This window comes from Amblyomma maculatum, chromosome 9 (genome assembly GCF_055883805.1).
Source record: "Amblyomma maculatum isolate TAMU_Amacu chromosome 9, ASM5588380v1, whole genome shotgun sequence".
In the NCBI taxonomy this organism is placed as follows: Eukaryota; Metazoa; Arthropoda; class Arachnida; order Ixodida; family Ixodidae; genus Amblyomma; species Amblyomma maculatum.
Window position 1 is genome coordinate 126,054,643 of NC_139352.1, and position 24,758 is coordinate 126,079,400.

The 24,758-nt window shown below is 44.4% G+C and overlaps 2 long non-coding RNA genes across 3 annotated transcripts; both read right to left on the reverse strand.

Moving 5' to 3' along the window:
• Window positions 1–2,222: 2,222 nt before the first annotated feature.
• Window positions 2,223–4,259, reverse strand: LOC146180336 (uncharacterized). The gene is made up of 3 exons (XR_014700988.1): window positions 4,173–4,259; window positions 2,853–2,924; window positions 2,223–2,339 (listed from the first exon to the last, which is right to left on the reverse strand). It is a non-coding gene; the product is annotated as an uncharacterized LOC146180336 (long non-coding RNA).
• A 17,006-nt stretch (window positions 4,260–21,265) lies between these two features.
• On the reverse strand, window positions 21,266–24,332 carry LOC146180337 (uncharacterized). 2 transcript variants are annotated; one of them, XR_014700970.1, is made up of 3 exons: window positions 24,108–24,332; window positions 23,947–24,026; window positions 21,266–21,422 (listed from the first exon to the last, which is right to left on the reverse strand). It is a non-coding gene; the product is annotated as an uncharacterized LOC146180337 (long non-coding RNA). The 2 variants fall into 2 exon arrangements; XR_014700971.1 differs by having other exon boundaries at window positions 23,943–24,026.
• Between the last annotated feature and the right edge of the window lie 426 nt (window positions 24,333–24,758).

The following is a 24,758-nucleotide window of genomic DNA, read 5'->3' on the forward strand; positions in this document are numbered from 1 at the left end:
ATACATTATTACATTATTTTCATTGAAATTAAAAGTGTCGAATGTATGTTTCAGCTCTCTTGAAGAGGCCCAGTTTCCACTAGGTCTCTGGCCATGGAACGCTTCACTTGCTACTGTACATAGCCATGCATCCTTAGTGCTTTATGATACGGACAGCTGAAATATGTTAATGCACTGCACTGAATCCAAAAAATGTAAATTTGCATCAAATTTCTTTCATATATGCCTAAATTATTACTGACAGATTTGCCGTTCTGGTTTATCTTATGAATGAAAATGAGGCTTCTGCCAGGCTTTTGAAGCTTCAGAGAGCTTTGTAGTTCATGCAGTCATACCGTCTTTATAGCAGGCAGCAGGTAGGCTCGCTGATAATTGTAGTATGTCCGCTCGCAGATGGTCTGCACATTGATGGCCTTCAAGCAACGAAGCGTTGCAGCCACTGGACAACCGGAGAAAAGTATGGCTGCAGCCAACAGAAGATTGCCAGCTGCGTTGTTGCCCACTTGTGGCTGGCTCCGCCAGGTAAACTCGTGGCCGAGTGCACATGAAGCACGCACTGTAAGCAGCGTGCCTTCCACAGTAAAGTGACTGCGGAAGGGTTGGGAGCAGGTGCGGCAGGTGCCTACCAGCTCTCTCAGACACCCCTCAAATACAATGAACTTTTGTTCATTTTGCAGAGGTATCTCCGAATGTGAACTGCAAATAAAAAGCATTCCATTGCATTAGAGTTGTCATGGGCTCATTTGAAACTCCTTTCTAGCAATACAAAAGGTTGGGCCTTTCACAGCGCTACCCTGGTCTGAGGTTTGCACAACTGCATCCCTGTACTGTAAAATGAGTGTCATCAAAGTAAACAGTTATGCCGATTTACATGTTTCGTAGGTGTGTGTGGAGGTGATGCTCAAATTATTAATACTCCAGTACCTACTGAACTGACATGCAAACTCGCCCTCAAACGTTATCAACATTTACTTAGGGAGCACTGTAGAATATACACATAAATTATCCGTATGCAAAAATAAATGCGCAGTTGGCATATCGCTTTCAAAGAGTAACTTATTTGTAGCATTAAGGAAGGAGTGAAAAAAAGGGAAAGAAAGAGGCACTACAGTGGAGGGCTTTTAAGTATGCACACTCATCAGTCACTGCTTTGCATTTTTCATGCATTAAACTGTGCACACTATCGGTAAGAGTTATTTGCTCACTCTTGAGCTGAGCAGTGACCATGAGCCTACTGTAGTGTACATACTCATTTAACCATTATATTAGTATTAATCGTACACTTCACACACCTGCCAAAACTTGTCTCAAATGATGGCATATATGTGGTGTCATGCTCTGCAGCTGGCTCTCTCTCTTCATCCCAGTCCAAGCCATCGTCGAAAACCAAACTCTCTGCTTCTGGCTGTACTGTATGAGATGGTAGTTCCCGTGGCTGTCGGGTTGATGCACCCTGTGCTCTAAAGCATTTTGGTATGGGTGATAGTGGGGCAGCAGGCAGTTCAGTTTGAGTCCTGGCCGCAACAAGGACTCTCAGGTTCAGGTTGACCTGCGTAGCTGCCACAATTTTTTGCTCTTGTTACAACATGCAGATATTCCAGGGTAGAATGAGGTAAGATGCATGCACGAAGTGAAAAGAAACTAAGCAAGGGTTGAGCGGGAGTAAAACACGTTGGTTGGGCTAGTTGGTGCATTGCATGAAGAAAGACTAACCAGCCTAGAAGACGCACACAGGAAACAACAGAGAGGCAGAAAGAATGAACCAGTCTCTTTCTTTCTGCGTCTGTTTTTTCCTGTGTGCATCTTCTTGGCTGATTAGTCTTCATGCTTGAGAGGGAGCTTCAGTCTTCGTCTGGACAGCACGGTCACCCCAACTAGTGACGCCTGACGACCATGCTGCCCAGACGAAGACAAGTCCACTTGTCAAAAAGTTGACTTGCAATTTTCAACCAGCCAAAGGACGAGACACAGGGAAGAAGAGAACAGGACAAGGCTGGGCTACCAACTGAATGTTTATTGAACGAAAGAAAACAACGAAGACTCGTTCTCTTGTCCTTTCTCTTCTTCCCTGTGTCTCATCCTTTGGTTGGTTTAAAATGAGCCGTTACCAACTCTCCCAGTCGTCAACCTTGTTGGCTTGCAAACTGAGGCTCCCCCCCAAAACATATATGCAGGCTTACACATGTAACTCTGGCAACTGCTACCCTGTTGTGCAATGCATCCTACTTACAACAAGACCGATGCTGCGGTGTGCAGTTGGGTGCATCGGGCCATTGCTCTTGGGTCTGTGTTGCTGCACTGTGCCGTGCAGCAGAGCATGTGCAGCTCCGAACTGACTCCTAAAAAAAAAGGCAGATGCATCCGTCTGAAAGTTGAGTAGCTAGGACATGTTGAATAGACCAGAATTACTGAAAAAGAACACCGTGTAACAAAAAAAAAAGAGGAATGATTTTACCATTTTCCTATGCATGTTTGTGACAGTTTCTTTTGAAGAAAGGGAGGGATTTATTGTGATTTACTACAACTGACAATCGCCAAAAACAAGCAGTGCTCTCAGTTCTTGGCTATGATACAACAAAGTTTTATGAACACCATCTGCTTGTTATAGATTGTAGTAGGAAGCAAGGGAATAGCATGGATAGAGTTAGTTTCTGGGCAGCATATCGATGGGTCTACCCTGCTTTTGCCTTACACCGTGAAACAACTCTCCACAGCACAGGAACACTGAAAGTTGTACTGAAAGGTAGTTCTGGCTTCATGTAAGTGAAGGTGTTGCATAACTGCTGAGTTCCTTAATAACCAGTTTATATACAGCTCGTGTCTTGTGGAAGTCAACTTTTGATACTACTTACTGCATTTCTTGGCTGGCTAGTAGATGCAGTGGCTCCACAGTGTTCTGCCGCAGTCTGTGGTTGGGCTTCAGGCTGAAACCAATTAAATTGGCAACTCTTATTGAAATTATAAAAAAAGCACATCACTTAGTCTACTGTGTATATCGAACAAAGCTGGGCTGCCTAACTTGTATTGTGTAGTAAACAGCAGAGCATAAAGCAGGAGGCATAGAACACGCCAGGAAAATGAACACAGAGGCGCGCAACAACAAATGCTCATTTATTTCTTTTATTATAAAGAGCCAACACTATTCGCTTGTTGCATATGAAAGTAACTTTGCAATGTTGTTTAGCTTTCTGCACACTACTGCAATGCAAAGAATAGTTTTCAGTTCACTTAATACTAAAAACTTATTTGATGAATGTACCAGTGAACAGAAATTAACTGCATTGGAATGTTCTATTCAATGAGTTGAAAATTAAAAATAGAAAGCAAACAAAAATTCACAGGCACAGCTGCTTTCACTCCGAAAGCAGCGCAGAGATCAAAATTATATGTCTCACTGTCAATCACGCACACTTATAATAGACGCACAGATGTGGTTACAGAGTTTTATAACTATTTCAACCCCCCCACCCCCCTTCATTTTGTTTATAGTTCTTTAGACTTGGAACGACACTGCAATTATCAAATCTTTGCTCAAAGAACAATCGTTCCTTAACTGGCAGAAAATAACGGACTGTTGGACGATCGCGTGGGTGCTTTTCCTATGGAACGGCGGCGCAATTTGGATGCAGCACATGTCCGCATGTGTCTTTCTCGTACTGTCTCCGCTGTTCTGCGGTTTAGCTGGCAGGGTACTTCACGCATTCCCCTTCGAAGCAAAGGTATATCGTTGCAGCGATAATATTTAAACCACCATTTCTCGCGTGTACACTGAATTATCGCACAAAATACGATCCCTTTTGATGCCCATCTCGATGTGTTTACAAGCCAAGGTTAGCATCGAACCCGCGCGCATCCCGAACCACAGACGAAGGCGCGGCACGCGCCGTTCCAACTGCAATTACGCCTTACCTATGGGACATACAGAAACATAACCTGTCCACGAGAAAGCGCACTATAGTATCTGCTACCTTTCTGAACCACAGCGGCCAATGTGCGTCGATCATAACTGTTAGAAGACAACAGCATTTACTCCGCTCCGCACCTACGTAGCAGCCGAACCACGACACGGCCCTTTTCAAGCGTTACACATTTTGACTTGCGCCTAACGCAAATGAATCCTATTTCCATTCACGCGCGTGAAGAAAATTATTCATCTTAGCCGGGAAACTTACCTTCCTGGTAGGAAGGAAGAGTGTCGGCATGGACTTCGGTCGAAGCCTCATGTGCTTGATATCCATACCCGACTGCCGCACAATTGCCGGATGATAGAAGTACGCATCGGGTGCGAAATGACGACCGCAAACTCGGAAACTTTGGCGGGCGTCCGACGCTTGCAGTCCGACGCGTTCCATCCAAGCAGCCCGTCGACGCGCATCTTTGGGCAGAGTATGCCGAAGTTCAACGCTTCGCCAGTCTTTGGCTTTGCAGCCGACGACACAGCAAGGCGTTTTCACCTTGGACTGACGCGGAAGAAAAAGCGAATGGCTACGGAGCCACCGGCAGATAGATGCGGAAGCGGTAAATTGGAACCATGTGTGCCATGTGTGTGAAGGCATTGTCTTCGCTCGCACACGCCTGAGGCACCTGAGGAGTTCGCGCAGCGCACGAGTAAATCGTTACCATGTGTGCAGTGTGCGTAGAGGCACTTACCTCGCTCGCACACGCCTGAGGCGCCTGAGGAGTTCGCGCAGCGCACGAGCAGACGACTTTCGCAGCTACCGGAAGTGTGTCCGTGACGTCATGGCTGCAGTGGCCGCAGCGAATGGCAGCTTCTGGCTTGCTTGCCAGTCAACATGACCGTGACGTCACGGTCTTGGGAAATAGTTCCATGCGACACCGCAAAACGACATCCTCTGTGCCCGCGAATTTCAAAAAACGCTGTTTTTAAAAATTAATAATAAATCACTGGCTTTGTTCTAAGGAGTTATACTTTGGTTTAATGCTCAAAAGAATTCGTTCTACACATTGAACGCGTTTATCAGTGTCTTCTTGGGGGCCGTTTCCGTGGACCTTTAAGGTTGTACAGGCCTATGCACCGACATGTAGTTATGATGACAGTATTGTTTAGAGGTTCTACGAAGATGTAGAATCGGCAATGCGAAAAGTAAAGACGCAGTATACTTTACTAATGGGCGACATCAATGCCAAGGTAGGGAAAAAGCCGGCAGGAGGCCAGGTAGTAGCTGACTATGGCATTGGTTCTATTTATAGCAGGTGGCAGTTGGTAGTTTAGTTTGCAGAGCGCAATAACGTAAGAATCATGACTACCTTCGTCAGAAAAAGGAAGAACCGGAAATTGACATGGAAAAGTCCTAACGGGGTGACTAATGAAATTGACTTCATACTGTGTTGAACCCCGCCATTAAGCAAGATGTAGAGGTAACCGGGAAAGTGCGATGCAGTGACCACAGGATGGTGAGGCACCGAATTAGCCTAAATGTGAAGGAGGTACGCCACAGATTAGTAAGAAAGAAATCCATCAACGAATTAGTTGTGAAGGGGAGGGCAGAAGAGTTCAGGCTCTCGCTACAGAATAGATATTCAGCTTTAACCGAGGATGGCGACATTACCCTAGAAGCAATGCACAAATATTTCAGAGATATCATCACTGAGTGCGCTGTAGATATAGGCGGTAGGATAGTTATAGCAGATAACGGTAAGCTCTCTATGGAGACAAAATATTTGATTAAGAAACGACATAGTATGAGAGCTTCCAACCCAACAGACCAGACAGAATTGGCCGAGATATCAAAGCTAATCAATAAGCGCAAGGTGGCCGATATGATGAAGTATAACATGGAGAAAATTGAGCATGCTGTAAAGAACGGGGGAAGCCTTAAAGCGGTAAAGAAGAAATTGGGCATAGGCAAAAACCAGATGTATGCGATAAGCGACAAGGTGGGCAACGTCATCACGAATATGGACAAAAATAGTCCCCGAAAGTAGCCGAGGAGTCTATACAGATCTCTACAGTAGCGAAAGTAGTCAGGACCGTAATGAGATTGGCGGTAGGGAAAAACAGTCAGACGCTCCACCAGTGACGAAGGACGAGGACAAGAAAGCATTAGAAACTATGAAAAGGGGGAAATCAGCTGGAGAGGATCAGATAACTACAGTTATTTTGAAGGACGGGGATGATATCGTGCTAGAAAACGGGCCAACCTGTATACGCAGTGCCTGGTACGTAAACGACGGTACCGGAACCATAGAAGAATGCAAACATTATCCTCATTCATAAGAAAGGGGACTCTATGGACCTTAAAAATTACTGACCAATCAGCTTACTGTCTGTTACGTATAAGATATTTACTAAGATAATCGCTAATAGAATCAGGAAAACCTTAGACTGCAATAAAGCAAAGGATCAAGCAGGTTTTCGGAAACGCTACTCTATTATCGATCATATCCATACCATCAACCAGGTCATATAAAAATGGTAGGAATGTAACCAGCCCTTATACATAGCATTCATTGGTTACGAAAAAGTATTTGACTCAGTTGAAACCTCCGCGGTGATGCAGCACTGCGAAATCAGGGGGTAGACAAGCCGTACGTGAAAGTGCTGAAAGATATATATATATAGTTGCTGCACAGTAACTATAGTTCTGCATAAATAAAGTAACAAACTTCTCATAAAGAAAGGAGTTAGGCAAGGAGAGACAATCTCCCCTGTTATTAACAATTTGCTTAGAGGAAGTATTCAGAAACCTGGAATGGGAGCAGCTAGGGATAAGGATAGATGAAGAATACCTCAGTAATCTGTGATTTGCTGATGACATTGCCCTGCTAAGCAACTCGGGGGATGAACTGCAAATAATGATTGATGACCTAGACAGGAAAAGTAGAAAGGTAGGCTAGAAAATTATTATACAGAAGAGTAAGGTAATGTTCAGGAATGGAAGGAACAGCAGTTTACATTAGGTAGCGAAGTACTGAAGGTAGTTGGCGAATATGTCTACTTAGGATAGGTAGTAACCGCAGATCCGGACCATGAAAAGGAAATAACAAGAATACGATTGGGATGGAACGCATTTGGCAAGCACCCGCAGATTATGACTAGCAGCTAACCGGTAACGCTCAAGAGAACAGTATACAACAGTTGCATCTTACCTGTACTCACCTATGGGGCTGAAACGTGGGGTCTATCCAGGAGGGTTCTACTTAAGTTGAGGACAACCCAGAGGGCTATGGAACGAAAAATGGTAGGGGTAACATTAAGAGATAGGAAGCGTGCAAAATAGGTCACAGAAATGACTCAAGTTACCGACATTCTAGCGGAAATTAAGAAGAAATGGACATGGGCTGGACATGTAGTGCGAAGAGAGGATGACCGATGGTCGCTTAGGGTAACAAACTGGATTCCAAGGTAAGGAAAGCGTAGCAGGGAGCGGCAGAAAATTAGGTAGGCGGATGAGTGTAAGTTCGCAGGGGACAAATAGATGCAGCTAGCACATTACCGGGTTAAAAGGGAGAAATATGGGAGAGGCCTTCGCCCTGCAGTGGGTGTAGTCAGGCTGATGATGATGATGATGAGGGATCAATTGGATGCAGCTAGCACAGAACCGGATTAATTGGAGAAATATGAAAGAGGCCATCGCTCTTTAGTGGGTATAATCAGGCTGATGATGATAACGACGCTTCAACGGGACGTCCTCTGTTGCGGCCAACAAGGACAGCTAATTGCAAGCCTAACGCTACTACGACGCTGACGCCATTGCGTGGACACACGAAACGCGTCGCCCGCTTCGAACTGTAAGCTCAAAAATGGAACGCTGTCCTTTAATGTGAAACATCGCTTCTATCAATAGTCTTTGTTGGTTGTGTTAGTTTTTTGTTAATTGTGTTTGCGAGTTAGTGTCGGTTTTTGTGTATTAAATGTGCGTCCATATGGGTACGGCTGGCGTCTAGTTCATGTTTTCGGCCTGAGCGTTCTCCGGATATCCGTGAAAAAGAAACAAGGCGTCCCTCATCGCCTGGAGCCTCTACTTCTCTGGCTTCCCGACTCTTGCCTCTTCATATCGCGCTTTTTTATAACCTCCGCTTTCATACACGTCAGCCTCATCGTGGTCTTCATCGTCTTCTGTTCACCAATCAGCGCTTTCTATGTCACCAACTACTTCTTCTTCATCTTCTTAATCCTTCGCTAGTACACGTAATCATTTTCGCCGTCGTCGTCTTTTTTCATTTCGCAAGAGAGAGGAAGAGGGAGCATATATTATTTGTAAGCGATGATTAAGGTGTTTTTCTGCCTTGGGTGCATTCAGCTGCTCCAGGTGGCCGGCAGTCCAAGTCTGTCAGCGTTCTTTTGCGCTCTTGCCGAGGCCCGGGAGTGAACGTCTGGGTCCCGGCTGGCGAGAACAGTTTCCCAGTGTTCCAACGAGGGAGATGGTACTAGATCTGCCGGAGGCAGATCCTCCGCGCAGTCCCAGATTATATGGTCTAAGGTGGCAGGCTCGGCGCACAGTTGACAGTACGGATTTACTATGTCGGGGAAGATTTTGGCATTCGTCCAGGGGGTTTGGCTGCGACCGCGTTTGCAGCCAACGCCACGTGGTAGCCTGTTGTCGGCTGAGCGGAGCGTGCGGAAGAGGTAGGCTCGCCCTGAGCTCCTTGTAATAAGTGGTAATGGCCTGGTACGTATTCAGTGACTCACCCCGTCGGGCACGAGCGTCAGATATACCCTCACCAGCTCGGCTGACAAACCTCGAACATGAACATATTGGTGAGCGGCCTCGCTCCCCGGTACGCCCTAGTGAGCCGGGACGCACATGAGATCCACTACGTTCCTATCTTTTGACAACGCGCTAAGAATTTTGAATGCAGTGGCAGAGATACGACCCCTGGCGAAGGTGCGAAGGGCCGTTTGAGAATCACTGAAAATGGTGCTGGTTCCGTTTTGAACAATTCCTAGAGTCCGTGACCACCATAGCTGCTACCTTGCAGGAGAAGCTCACCGCGCTCACAGTGAAAGCCTCCTTCCTGTAATGTTGTATTTTGCCGCATCAACATACATGGCACTATCATCCCCTTGATACTTTTTGCCTAAAGTCTTCGCCATGGCCCTCCTCCGGCTTTCGTGGCCTCTGTATTCTGTCTCTTACATGTGACATCCACTTGAAGCCTCGGAGAAAAGAGTCCATCATGCATTCGAAGGTTGCTGGGGCATTGCAAAAGCCAAAAGGCATGACATGGAATTGATAGAGGCCGTCAGGGGTGACGAACGGTGTTTTTTCAAAGTCTCTCTCGTCGAAAGAGATCTGCCAGTAGCCGGAACGAAGGTCGATGGGCGAAAAGTAGCTGGCTCCGTGCAAGGTATCAGGCGCGTCGTCAATACGCCGAAGAGGATAGACATCTTTTTGGTTATCTTTTTCTAATGACGGTAGTGAACGCAGAATCTCCAACTGTTATCTTTCTTTTTGACCAACACAACAGGTTATGCCCAGGGGCTACTGAAAGGCTCAATTATGTTGCTCGCCAACAATTTCTCGACCTCTGTTTGGATGACTCGTCGCTCGCTAGGGCTGCCTGTGAATAGTAACGAAAAATGGTAGGGATAACAATAAGAGATAGGAAGCGTGCAGAGTGGTTCAGAGAAATAACTCAAGTTACCGACATTCTAGTGGAAATTAAGAAGAAATGGACATGGGCAGGACATGTAGTGCGAATAGAGGATAACTGATGGTCGCTTAGGGTAACAAACTGGATTTAAAGGGAAGAAAAGCGTAGCAGGGGGGGCAGAAAGTTAGGTGGGCGGATGAGATTAAGACGTTCGCAGGGGCCAAGTGGATGCAGCTAGCACAGAACCGGTTAAGAGGAGAAATATGGAAGAGGCGTTCGCCCTGCAGTGGGTATAGTCAGGCTGATGATGATGATGATGCGAATAGGACTGGCGTCACCGGTGTCATTGCGGTGGCTGACAATGGGCGGGTAGCGAAGTCAAAAAGGTCACTGTGGCTGAGCAAAAGCTTTTTTAACTCTGCGGAGAATTCAGGCTGGAGATCGGCTGCAATGATGCTGTTAACAGGATCAGGGCGCAATGTAAAGGACGACGGAGACGTTGCAAGGACGGAATTTGGATTATCTGTGGTCAGAGCTGACATGGCGCATTCGGTCATCCGGGACAACGCTGCTAGTGAAATTCCCTCGAGCAGAGCTTGAGTTGACAAGCTAAACCCTTACGGAAATCCCATATCTGCTTCAGATATGGAACATATGCTGCCAGATACAAATATATAAGGCAGGAAATAAGACCTTATCTGGGCCAGATAAGGTCATATATGCGCAATATGTTGCCCTTATATGGCTCAGATTTGGCCATATCATGCAACATATAATCCATATCTGAACGGGTAACGGGACCTTATATTGCTTGATCAGGGGCATATATGGTATGCTCGCGACCTGATGTGGCCTGATAAAGGGCATATATGGCATCGTCATGACCTTATATAGACAGATCAGGGCCATATGTGTGGCATCAACAGGACTTTATACAACCTCATCGGGGCCTTAATTATGTAGGCGCCATAGTGAGTGTAAATTAGCAATATATGGCTTTCGTCTACTTTCTGCAAATATTCAATATTCGCATCATATGGTCGACCTTCAATTTTTCTACACTCAACATGGCCTGCATGCTTAGTGTTAATTGTATCCAATTTAGAAAATAGCTACTACTCCTAATATTTCAAATATGCAGATTTCGCTGCACTGTAATTATTAGGCCATGTGTTCCTTAATGCAGGAGAGTGCTGGGTTATGGCTATATGCTCCTCTTTCCGTCTACTAACTCGCGTTTTCATTTAAAATGCGGCGGCAGTACGGTGCACAAACGCATAGTCGGTTAAGTTGAGCGATTCAAAATATCAAGAAAATGATGGCAGTTCAGTATACGGCCCCCTCCGAGCTGTCTAGACGGTGACTCACCCTCAGAGACAGCTGGCGGTGGCTGCGTGGAGGGCCGCACTGGCTAGACAGTGACTCCTCCTCTCCCGCGCTCCCCTCTTCCCTCTTAAACAGCGGCGGCTGCGTCGCTGGCTCGCATTTCATCTCTCCTCCTCGCTGCCACGCTCTATACCGCGTAGGCCGCGAGCTCTTCGTTTTGTGTGTGCTTGCTTCTTTCCCCTCCCCCTTTCAACTCCGTGCGCCTAAGCACTTGTCTCGTTCCTTTCGTGGTGGCAGACATAGGAGTTCGGTGCGGCTGGCGGGCGTGCTGCATGTTGCGTATGCTGGTGTGTGTGTGCCAGCGCCTGTTCGCTATTAGCGGTGTGCATGTAACAAAAATGCGACAGCAAACCTACAAGACCTTTAGTCTGACTGTCGGCACAGAGGAAATTATTGTGTCCCACGGCGGGTGGAAGCTGCCTCCCCAGCCTTGGCAGCGAACCTGATGGTCGATTGAGCATTTTGAGGCTTCTGCTCTGGGTGGCCCGGCCAAATCTTCACCATTGCGTCGGATTGCACCCTCATCGTGCCGCCTCATCTTCACGCCCGATCACCAAAACCGTGAGCGTGAGACTTCCTGTCGGGAACTAGCACTTGTCAGCCTCAGGATATTGTTCGCCTTATTATTTTGATGGAAAAATTTTCCAATCAGTAAATTGGATGGTAATTGCCAGTATGTGATATTTTTCCGTACATTTCGTTGCTAATTTGTCTTTCGCTCCAGCAATTTTAACAAATTTCAGTGGGTGGATAGGGTCCTTCGTTGTTTAATAATATTATTATTTGCACTACCTAAGTAGCTTCATGCTTGATTTGGTTTAGCGGCAGAGCTGTTGGTGTCATGACAAATGCCATCGGACATGCTTTTTTCTTTTTTTTTCTCTCTTAATTTCAAAAGCAACCACGAGTTAGGTGCGTTCGCTCATTTTGCACTGCAGTCTCTGCTTAAGGTAACACCGGTACTTCCTGACAGCCTATATATACTTTGCTAAGGTTTAGGTATTATCAGCAGTCCCAGCAGTGTGTGTTTTATCGCCCTGCGGTTTAGCGGTACCTTTTCCGGGTATCGACAAACATTTAAATTTCCTTTCAGTAGTCTAGTTCGATTATTAGCCGTTTATTTTATTTAGCTTCGCAAGTAAACCAGCTCAAACTAAAAGCATTTACTGGTTAAAGCTCTGTGTGTAAAAGAGTAGATTAAAAATGTAATATCTAAATTAATAGGTTAATGTCTCACTTTAGCTTCTCGTGTAGATATTATTCTGTTCAGATATTCCATTAGTTTGTCAGTATCGCGCCTAAATCAGTAGAATCTCAATATTTACTAACGGATGAGCATGTCTTTGATCCTCGGTATGCACACGTAATTCAGGCCCGTCTTTGAGCTATTCTATATAGGCAGGGAAAAAAGAAAACCTGTGGTTTCAAAGCTATTTTCCTGTAAGGTTTGAAATAAAATGGGAAATTCAGGTTTCCCTTGGCAAACTTGATTTAGCGTGCGTTTAGCTGGAATAGTGAAATTGTCTTGTGTGTGTTGTAATAAAGTGTTATGTTGATATGCAGATATATAGATCTGTAGTTGAAAACCTACATGCCATGCGGGCTAGATCTTTAAATCAAGAATTGGGTAGATAAGGCATATCTTACCAGATATGCCTTATCTGGTACTCGAAATCAGTAATTCGGCAGATCAGGCATATACAACCAGATATGCCTTATCTGGTACTCGAAATCAGGAATTGGGCAGATATGCCTTATCTGGCCTAGATCTGTCCTAATATACCATATCTGCCCAATTCCTGATATAACTGATCTGGATTTTTTTTTATAAGTTCAGATATGGCATTTCCGTAAGGGAAATTAAGGACCAGGAGTGAGGTATGGTTATGGGAGATATGCACAATGAGATGAGGAAGGGTGATGTGCCGCTGCAGGGTGTCATCAGTAATGAGACACGAGAGATCGCCGTCTGGGACGGGTGAGAATGGAGACAGGGACATAAACGGCGGTTCCAGCATGAAGGCGGCAGAACTGTGCTGATCGAAGGCGGTGTGAGCAGGAGGGGTCTTCATAGCAAAGCGAAAGGTCCAAGCGAAGTAGGCTGGTAGAGCAGTCAATGAGGGCAGAGTGGGCTGTTAAAAAGTCAATGCCAAGGATAACGTCGTGGGGGCATTCTTGTAGGACGGTGAACAACACTGGGGCATGATGACCACCAATGGTGACTCGCGCCGTGCACCAACCACCCCCCGCACCTTGACCAAGAGATGTTATGGGGAAAATTCACAGTAGGACAGCTGTCCGCACCACTGAGGATGAACACAGCACAGATCTGAGCACTCGTCTGCGTCGTCTTTTTCTGGAAGTCGGTCGCACTTCTTTATCCTCAGCCCGACCAGCGAATACCACTCAGTAACATTAGTATAAAACGTATATTTCAAAACTATCACACTGTTAGTGTTGGAATTAGAAAAACCTATGCGCAAGGTGGATGTTCTAGATTTCAACAAAACACGTCCTTTTAGCGTGTGTGCGCGACGCTGTCCGGTGCATAATGTTCGTCCATCAGCGATGAAGAATTATTACGAATAACCGTTGATGTGTTATATTTTAGGCGGGTTTCGGTTCTCTTATGTGCCCAAATATGTTTTATTTATGGACGCCAAAGCGTTAAGGAGCTCGTGGCAAAAAAATCTGGCGGTGTTCGGAGTACGTCGGAGAAAATGCTTTAAAATTTTCAAAGAGGAGCCACCAAATTACGGAGGGTACGATTAGAAGAGCATGTTGCCGAAACGGCTGAACATAATTGTATAATGTAATTAGTGTAATTTCTTGTATTGTTATTCCAGCCTGCTGCATGAGGAATGAGCACGCTGCACGTACTACAAATACTCATTGGTTCAAGCCTGGTAGAGAAGCTCCTAAAAAATGTGTTTTGATCAGTGCAGCACACAAGCATGTGCATGAGCAATGCACTATATCGTTTAATGAGGCAGAAAACACAAAGGTGCTACCGCGTTTCATTGTTAAGGCGAAGCTTAATCGATCTCCAAAATTTTTTTTAACATATGGGCAAATTCCTTGATTCGACGACATTGGCTCCTGACGGGTTTCTACCTTGTTATACAGACGTTCATTTCAATGATAATGCCCAGCAAGCGCCGACTCCGTCACCGCTGTATCACAGGCTGGACTGAAACAAATGACTCCGATTTCATTTCATTCGTTTGAAGTGGACCTAATGAGCCGGTCTGTGGGTAGCTGCAATGAACCAGGTAGGGTTTCCGTCTACCAGCACAACTTTTGTTGCGGCAGGCGTTTATTCAACACACATTTCTGTCATCCTTCTCTTGCGGGCTTTGTGCGTGCTCACGCACAAAGCCCGGAAAAAAAAAATGCGAGCGACTGAGAAAATTTGCAAAATTTTCTTCGTCGTTCGGATTCTTTTTTCCCGAGACAGAAGCGCAGGAATATGAGAGAGGCCTTCGCCCTGCAGTGGGTATAGTCAGGCTGAGGAAGATAATAATGAGGATGAAGTGGTTGCTTGTTTTTATTAGCCAAGTATGAGTGTCATTCTTACAAAAATGCGATGGACCATCTTGCGAGCGCTCGTTGAGAGCTATCAGCAGTAGGAGCCTTTCATACTCTGCGGGCCGCGTTACAGACCGTTCCCGTACAGCATGTGCTAGGCACCTATCAACTCTTATTCACATTCATTATTTCCAGTAACATTATTTCCAAATCGCTGCTAAGACTCTACAAATGCGAAAATGCCACTAGACAATTTCAGTCAGGCTCATGTAGAAATTAACCGCGAGAAAATTCCTGCAGCCACAAAATTACCTCAGGTGTGGCTAAATTCTGCTGATATAGAGAACGGAGATTTAGTACCATATCTTTCAACGTTTTTCCCCACCACATGTGATTGTTCCATAAAATATGCTATGGAATACTGAGACCAATTTTACCAAATACTAGCAACTTATTCAATCTTCTTTGTAGTTAAACAGCATATTTATCTTCGCACAGGTTTGTCAAGCAACAAAATGGGAAGTTTTGGGGCGTACCTGCGTACGAGAAAATGAATAAACTTAACTCTGAATGATGATAATTATTCTCAGTTTCAATTTCTTTACGTTTTTTGAAAGCTGGCCTGCATCGTCAGCCCAAATCGTGCTTAAAGCAATCCTAACTTACTTTGTGGTTGTAAATGGCCTCTAATACTGCGAAGTTTAAACCGAGGAGGCTGACTGGCTAGTGACCAGCCTGGTACGTCACCGACCGCGGGCCGCCAGATGCCTAAGCAACCGCTGCCAAACTGGTCGGCATTCAGTCGGGTTTAAGAGCTCGGTCCACGGGCAACAGTTAACTTCTGTCCAACCAACTACGTGGCCCGCCTTGGCCGCCCAATGGCAAAACAACCTTGGCAGAGTTGGTCGGCGTTCATTTCGCCGCAGTAGCTTGGGCCTTGGTCGATGTCCCACCTCTGCCCTACCTGATACATGGCCAACCCTTGTCCTTCATTCGGCCGAGCACCCTTGGCCGGCCAGGTCAGTTGCCGAATAGCTTCCAGTGGTCGATCATTGGTCGGCAGTCGGACAATGCCGTCTGAAGCCACAGGTGTGGTCTCCCTTCACAGTTTCTGTGATCCGCTGAAACATTAGGCGGAACCTTTCAAGCTTCTGTAAAAACCGTTGTAAAGACACTACAAAAGTTTTCCAAGCGATAGGTGTCCCTACAAAAGTTCACATTCTGCAGTAGCTAAACAGCCAGGCTAATACTGCTAACATGGCTGGGTATGTTTACGCATGACAGTATATCGTTTAAATATATTTAGCCATTGGCTTAACGAAAGCTGATATTTCCATAGGTACAACTTGGAACATGATCGGCTGAGCACTCGCAACGTTTACCTCTCGGAAGCGAAACATTATCTGTGTGTAGAATGGGGCTTGAAAAGATTATGATCACATTTGAAGTACAGAGCAATGTGTGGTTTAGTTGCATCAATATAGTATTATACAAAAAAGCGAGAACTGAACATACTGTATTCAAAAATAAGGAAACAATGAGCGCGCAACCTAAGACAGCAGGTTTACAAACTGTAAAATGCTAAACGTTTGTTGCTTATAGATCTGACAGCGCGCCTATTACTGCTAGCGTATAATTTCCCAATCCAGTCGTAGCGCACACGGCACACATCTCTCATTTCACAGTCATTATGCGCGCAACCCTCAAGATGATCTGTTTCCCTCAGACTCATGACTGAAAATTAAATGTTAAATTTCGGCCTACAGGTAGACTATGACGAAATGAGAGTGCTGCTATAGATGTAGTCTGTGATTAAACGAGGAGCCTTCGAGATTTTAGTCAATAAATAGACAGACAAAATAGCAGAAACATTTTCAAGCTGATGAATTTACCGAACTTAACCTCTCCAATAGACAAAACTATTGTAATAAAGCACTTTTAGAATGACGATTATAAAATATTGTGTGCACCAGCCCGTTGATTCCGACCCAAAAAACCATATGTTATGCCTAAACCTGCCACCAAATATGAAAAAAACGTGTCAGTATTATGTTCCAGATATATTTATCAAACTACAGGCAGCCATACTAGATGCCAACAAAAAATATGAGATTAAATAATGAATAAGTGTTTCAAGTGCATAAAATATATATATATATATTTTGTTAATAGCCTCCTGTCCTGCCAGTCAAGCTTTTTGAGGCTTCGGCAGGGCTTTTATCTTATTTTGTATATTTAATTGCACAGTAACAATTGTATTCCTTTGTATTGTAAGGATGCGATAGACTTTAGTCAATACGAAATAAAACAGTATATATATTTTAGTCTAGAAATATTATATAGATCGTCATTACCGAAAAGGATGTGAATACTTTATTATACTTTGTCTATATAAAGAACGAAAAGATGTTTTAGATATCATTCAATTGTTGTCGATCGGAACGACAGCAGATCAAGCGAGACTTGGAGAAAGACGAAAGGAAGCCTGGAGCCTGTATCAAGTTGTCTTTCTTTTCTTTCTTTATTCGATTCCTTTCTACAGTGAAAGTGGAGCAGAAGATAAAGGCACAAGGCCCAACAGAGCCTCCTGCCCCAGGTAGCAACTTCAGCATTAAATACATCATTGAAGTAATGCTAAAATACAATAGGGTTATTTACAGTAAATGATTACAAGCTTAGATTAAAAACGCCCGCTTTTTATACAATTTGCATAGAGCATGATCAATTATTAACAAAATACAGATATATGTATATTACTCATAAACATTTAAATGTACATAGTGGCACAGACACACACAAAACAATAAATAAATAAACATGTATATGTACACATACATACATATTGTTACGGGGTAGTTCAGCTTGAGGTTGCAGAGAGCGGAAACGGGAGACAAGGTTTTCACACAACAGGCCTTTCCTGCAGGCACCAGCCGACACTGCTCGAATGTTGTCGTCGTCTTCGCCAAAACTCCCGAAATTCTTTTTTCTTCTTATGCGCATATCAGTGCATGCACCGCCTAACGTAACACTACCCCGCCGGCTGAAAAGCACCGTCCCGGTGCGTACTAGCTTCCAAACCAGGGTCCGTGTAGTGCGGCTTTAGGCGTTCAACATGGACCGTCTCGGTGCGTGGTGTGGAGGTATGGCGTGCGGGATGCAAGGGCGCAATTGTACAATGGCTTCATAAGGTGAAAAAAGTAGCTGCGACTTTCTTAAATTTGATAAAATGAATTTCGTCTAGGGGAGAAGGAGCTCTAGCGGAGATGGCAAGACGTCTTGTACAATCGGTGTTGCAGCCGAGGATACTATCAGTTCAGTTAAGTCGTTCAGTCCTGTCCGACTCTTCGTGACCCTATAGACCGTGTCACGCCACGCTTTCCGGTCTCTCACTATCTTCCTAACATCACATAACTTCATCTGCAGCGCCTCGAGGATGCCATCTAACCATCGCGGTCGCTGCCTACCCCTTCTCCGGCGACCCTCAACCTTTCCCAACATCAAATCTTTCTCCAGCGACTCCTCTCCTCATCAAATGACCAAAGTATCTGAGCTTTAACTTTAGCATTTGACCCTCCAATGAGCAGTCAGGGTTTATGGTCGACAATATCGACTGATTTGATCTTCTGGCAGTCCAAGAAACTCTCAAGAGTCTTCGCCAGCACCACAATTCAAACGCGTCAATTCTTGGGCGGTCAGCCTTCTTCACAGTCCAACTCTCGCATCCATACATCACACCTGGATAGACCATAGCGCGAGTTATACGGATCTTGGTTGACAGACTAATGTCTCTGCTCTTTACCAGGCGGTCAAGGTTAACCATGGCTCTCTTTCCCAGAAGCAGGCGTCTCCTAATTTCATGGCTGCAGTCTCCTTCCGGGGTAATCTCGGAGCCCAAGAAGAGAAAATCTGTCACAGCTTCCACTTCTTGTCCCTTGATGCTCCAGGACTTGATAGGGAAAGACGCCATGACCTTTGTCTTTTTAATGTTCAGTTTAAGCCCAAACTTCTCATTCTCTCCTTGTACGCGCATCAGAAGTCTCTTGAGTTCCACTTCAATTTCTCCCATTAAAGTGGTATCATCCGCATACCTAAGGTTGTTGATACGTTTTCCAACAATCTTCACTCCAGCTGAAGACTCGTCCAGACCGGCCTTCCTCATGATGCACTCTGCATATAGGTTAAATAGGCAGGGCGACAGTATGCAGCCTTGCCTCACTCCTTTCTCAATCGGAAACCAATCAGTAAGACCATGCCCAGTTCTTACTGTGGCCTCTTGTCCTTCAAACAGGTTCCTGAGGAAACAGATGAGGTGAATTGGAACTCCCATCTCTTGGAGAGCTTGCCACAATCTGCAGTGATCTACGCAGTCAAACGCTTTCGCATAATCAATAAAGCAGAAGTAGATGGGTTTCTGGAACTCTTGCTTTTTCCATGATCCAGCGAAGGTTGGCAATTTGGTCTCTAGTTCCTCTGCCCTTGCAAAACCCAGCTTGCACGTCCGGAAGCTCCCGATCCACATACTGCTGCAGCCTACCTTAGAGGATTTTCAACATCACCTTGCTAGCATGCGAAACAAGCGCGATCGTGCGGTAGTTGGAACAATCTTTGGCACTACCTTTCTTTAGAATGGGGATGTCAACCGACCTCCTCCAAACCTGTGGCCACTGCAGGGTTGTCCAAATCTTCTGACATAATGTATGCAGAATGTTAACAGCGTCGCCCAGTCGAAAAAAACTACAGAAAATTTTTGATGGTCTGTAGTCTTGTCGTAATTTTGACCTGTAGTCTGACGTTCATTGTTTGTAGTTTTGTATTGTGACGTTCATTGTCTGTAGTTCTGTATTGTGACGTTCATTGTCTGTAGTTCTATATTGTGACATTCATTGTTTGTAGTTCTATATTGTGACGTTCATTGTCTGTAGTTCCGTACTTTGACGTTCATTGTCTATAGTTATGTATTTTGACGTTTTGTAGTCTATTGTTCTCTATTGTGACGGCATGCATTATGATGTCCTGCAATCTGACATTCTGTACTCTGATGTTCTGTAGTCCGAGGGCGCATGTTCATTTCATATACTGTTGTGACTTTCTTCTCTCTATATTGTGAGAATATTCCGACGTGCAAAATGCTACCACAGCCAAGTGGGAAAACTTAGTCTCATGCGATCATAGTCATTAATTGGGATATTTTGCAGGCATGTAGACCTGGCAGCTCTGCACAAAAAAGTGTGCATGCATGCCGAAGACATGAAAAACAACACCTGTGAGAAGCCGCCTTTATTTGGAATCCATGAAGCTGTATCTCCAAAAGGCGCTTGAATGGGAACACCTTAATGACAAAAAGATGCAGATTTCAATTAAACACGTTTTAAAATGCATTTTTAAACAAAAAAAATGGTTTCGATGAAGAAAAATTGATGTTGGTTATTTTGAAGGTAACTGAAAAATGAAAGAATTATTTTGTGGTTTTCCATAGACATTGGCAATGGAGAATGTTGTAGTGGCAGGCACAAGAATATTTTAAACCTCATTGTGCTCATTATGTGGACTAGAAATGGACAGCACTAGGCCATTTTTGTATTACCATTTCATCAAATCGTAGCCCGTCTCTCCTACATAAATCCCACAACTCTGACGTAAGTGGTAGAATGTCAAAGTAGTAAGCCTTCATATCGAGCAATAAATAAATGTTTATAGAGTTTAACAAAGCTCATTGAAAATGACTGAAAGATTATACTTGTTTAGCCTAACCATTATTGCACACAGATATCCTCAAGACAGCCAGTATGTAATGCTCTTATAACTGCGGCCCATGCAAATCTTTCTCTGCTAGGAAAATCTCCTGAAATTGCAATAGAATTTATTGCCTACTATAAGCCTATAAGCTTTTATGTAAGAACTGAGCAACCTGTGACACCCGCTGATTAGCTACACCTTGAAAGCAAGCATATCGCCGCTGCAAAAAAAAAAAAATCACGTGCATGCATTACTCTGTCACCCACCAGAAGGAATACACTGTAAATATTACCCTAGAGAAAAAGGTGCAGACATTTCTGTGCCAGGTATTGCGGCATCATCTTGTAGCGCTTCACCACATCTTCGCTGCAACTCACCTCCTTCAGCAACAGCTAGGTGTCTGCACAAATAAAATCATTAATTATTTCCTAATCAATTATTCATTCGATTTTGCAAAAACGACAAAATCACAATTTGTTTGAAAACTTTTCATATTTTCTAGAAAATTATTGCTCAACTGGAAGCATTGATTTACCACTGAAATACTGTTTAGCATAAAATAGAACATTGCGAGGGTTAGCATGCTGAAATACAACTACTGCTCTGACCGTGGTCAAGCAACTGGTGTATACATTTCCAAACGAGCAACACATGTTGTTTAGTGTTGTTAAATTTTGCAGCAAATATGGCTTTTTTTTTTCATGCTAGCCCAGTTCAGCTATGAAAGCGACTCAAAACTGCTAGCATAATTGTTGGTGCCTAACAACCAAAACGCACATTGAGCCAGTCATCCACTGATAATGTTAAAACCGTTTTGTGGGATCTCATCAGCCTTCCCCTGCACTGTATTTCAAACAGCAGCCATGCTCCTTAAGCAGCATGGTTTGCAGCTTGTTGATAGCCACACTTAAACCATCACCAGCTTCAGTTTCCGAAATACCAAAAACAATACAATTATATTGTATACAGCCACCACAAAACCAAATGAAATCTCTTCTGTAGTTCATGGAAAGATGTTTTCGTTTACCTGACAACTGATGCCACTCCAAGAGGGTAAGGTGGAGGGAACACTCTTGAGATGGCTCTGCTACAAAGGCTTCTTGTCACGCTCCTTGTACTTCAGTCCCCCCGAGGTAAACGGACATCAGCTTGCAGAAGTCGGAATCTGATCGGAGACTGAATTGGTTCATACAATTTCCATGGCCAAGGTGGACCTGTAAAAACACAAAGGTAAATGTAATTAATGTGGCTGATTCTTTAGATAAATAAGACTATGCATCATTCAAAAGAAGCACACATTTTGTTATAGTTGCTGAAGAGACAAAAGCGCCTGACTGAATAAAGTTGGAAGCAACCAAGTGCAAGTTATTTAGAATATACTTTAATCAGTAAGGCTAACCTATGTGATTTTATAGTGTGATCACAAATTGAGGACAATATAGCAAACTATATGGAAAAGAAAACCATAGGTTCACCTTTGTTGGCAGAAACAGAGGAGCTGGTCAAAGCAAAAATGCAAATGCAGGAAATGTAGTTGAATCAAGAATGGGCATCAGCAGTATATGTATTATAAAGCCAAGATAATGAAAGATTGTTAAGCTGACCAACTGTGACGTGATCGTAATGCTTTTATCCGCCAGTTGGCAAAGCGCTGCCAGATTTGAGCTTTCTGCGCTGCTGAGCACAGAGCTTCGCTTTTCTGCTGGTTAGAGGTAAGTGTGAATAGCTGCTGACATAGCGCCTTTACGTTGTCTCGGCTGCAGCGGCTGGAGGTTATCTCCGAGCCAGCAGAAACATATGCACTGTTGTAGGTATCGCTGAAGGCGCGGATCTGGCCGCGCTTTATCAAGCTGTGGATGACAGCACTGTAATCACGGACAATTCGGTCACGTACAGAAAGCTGTCACGTAGTATTTTTAAATTTCGCTAGATTTCATTTGTGCGGAATAAAAAGGGCCACGCTAAGGCTACCTGAGAGGAAGCACCTCGTGGGACCTTGAAGCCGCTCTTTATTCAGACCTGAGCAATTGAGCGATTTATAAGGTCAAATAAATATAGTTGGCTAATTAATCAAATATACGGATCAAGTTATATAGCCGGTGTCTTACTTAACATCTAACCGCAAATTCAATTGATTTTGTTTGGAAAGAACGCATTCATCTTTTCTTTTTTTATAATTTGCAGTGTGTCCACCTCAGCTCATATAACCTGTACCTAGTCGCACTGAGGTCAATGCCACATATGGGTATCTCCTTTCCCAGAGCAATATCTCATGACCTAATGCATTGCCGTTTACATATATGCCGCATTACGGTAGCTTTATTTGCGTCGTTAAAGTGGCGCCACGTGCTGTCACATATCTTGCGACCCAGAGCGCGAAGCACACAAAAGGGGTCAGCCAGTCATATAGTGCGCCCTCTCCCTTTTTCGAACAACCTTAATCATGACGCGACATAGACAATAAAATGACGTTCACCAAACTATGGCTACAACAGAATCATTATTGAGGTTACGGTCAATAACATTGAATCCGCACATTTTTACATGAGCTATAGTCGGCCACCGCCCAGCTGTAATAGCTCTCTAAAAAAAAAATGTAACGGGAGAGTATGCCTGGACCACTATTACCTGCCATGCCTAAAGCGGATTTCAAACTAAAGGGACAAACGCTGAAAGCAGATAAAAAATGAAAGCATTCCGCAAAAAAAAAGAAAAAAAAGACATGATGTCAAGAGCAGCTATTCACAGTGAAACTGAGGGTGCATTACTAGCACGACGAAGACGACGCAAAAAATACGAATTTAGAAAACGAATTAGGAGGTAGGCGCCGAGAAAGAACCGAACATATGCGAAGCGGCGTATAATGAGAAAAAATAAAGTAAACACAAAACCAGCAAAATATGCCTAGAAAATTATGAGGGTGTGATCAAAAACACAAGCGCCGGGACAGCACAAAGAAATGCATTATCAAAAAAAAAAAGAATGGCAGCAAAAAGACAATAGGCGAAAAATAAAAATATTATAAAAGAAATAACGGAAAAGTAACGTGAGCAGGGGAGGGAAGAGGCAAAGTATTCATATTTTTGTTTGAGGATGACCAAACAGAGAGGAAGAGGATTGGCAAGTGTGTTTCTGATGCAAGCAGAACTTCAGTCAATTTTTTTAGGGGGGAAGAATAGAAGCAGAGTGCCTAATTTATTATTGGCTTGAATGAGTAAGGAAGATTGTAGCATTAAAAAATATCAAGGAATAGATAAAAGACACCTAGAAACGAAAGGGAAAGCTCTTGGGTTGGCACAGAACAAAAGCGAAAAAAAAATGCTTACAAAAGCTTATTTTAATAAAGAAAATTAGAATAAGCACGCAATGGAGATTGGGAGCGAGGTGGAGGCAGTTTATGCTTAGTTCTGGTATGTTATCCGATTATGCCGGTAAGGGGAGGGTTGCGGCCAGCATATCGGAAATATGCGCCTCAGTGCTCCGCGTAATCCGATCTGTGACGCGTAAACTTCATTCGACCGAAGAAGTCATATCTCAAAGTGAAATTCACTACGCTAATGTGCTAACTGTGCGATGTAAGCTCAGGAACACCCTCGCCTATTGCGTCATTCATCTTAGGCCTGCCACTATTATTCCCCTGCCCACGACTATTCTTGACCCTTCTAAACCATAGAGAATCTTCACCCATCGTCGTAGCTACTAAAAGTAGAAAACAAAGACAAGCATCACATTACGTACCTTCTTCCGCGCATCAGGCTCGTCATGGCGTTTCCGGTTCAGCCTGCTAAGCTCTCTGCTCCATCCTTCCATTTCTTCGTCTGCGGTTAAGTGTCAGCATTACGATCCATTTCTCTCTTCAGAATACAATTCAAAACACATCGTAGCAAAGACACGCTTACCTGTAATATGAAATATAGGTGCAATGTGGTGGGCCCACGCGGATTTTCTTCGCCTTCCCAAAATCTTCAACATCGTGCTGTCGAAGTTTCCAATGTCCCGCGGTGAGGACTTTCGCACTGTGTCTTCTCAGATGATATAGCACTTGTGCTCGTTCTCGTGTTAAATGAGTACGAACAGAAACGTCGCAGATCAGCATAAAGTCACCGAAGGAGAAAGACGACTGCACGGGCAGCACTGCCGTGATCTGCGAGACGAACAACGCGGCATCTTGCTTACTTGAGTGGACGAGGAGGAAGCGGAGAAAGAAACAGAAAAAAAAGGGGGGGGGGGGGGGGGCTGTGGACTGCCGGCGGAAGTGACACCGACACTGTAAGCGTGCGGATATTGGGAGAAGGAAGAGGGGAGGAAAGAAGAGAATGCAGATGGTCGCTTGCGTCCCGCTGCCGCAAACGCGACATTCTTCTTGGCCAACTGGTTTTTCGTGGAGAGGGAGAGAGAACTATGAAGGGTGAAGGGGAAATGGCCGCCTTACATTCCCAGCAACAGAAGAAGACAGGGAAGCCTCCCCCGGGCTTGTGACAATGGGAGCCCGGCACGGGCGCAACAGGCGCAACGGACGTCATGGTCGGATTCGAGAGCGGCGGCGGCGG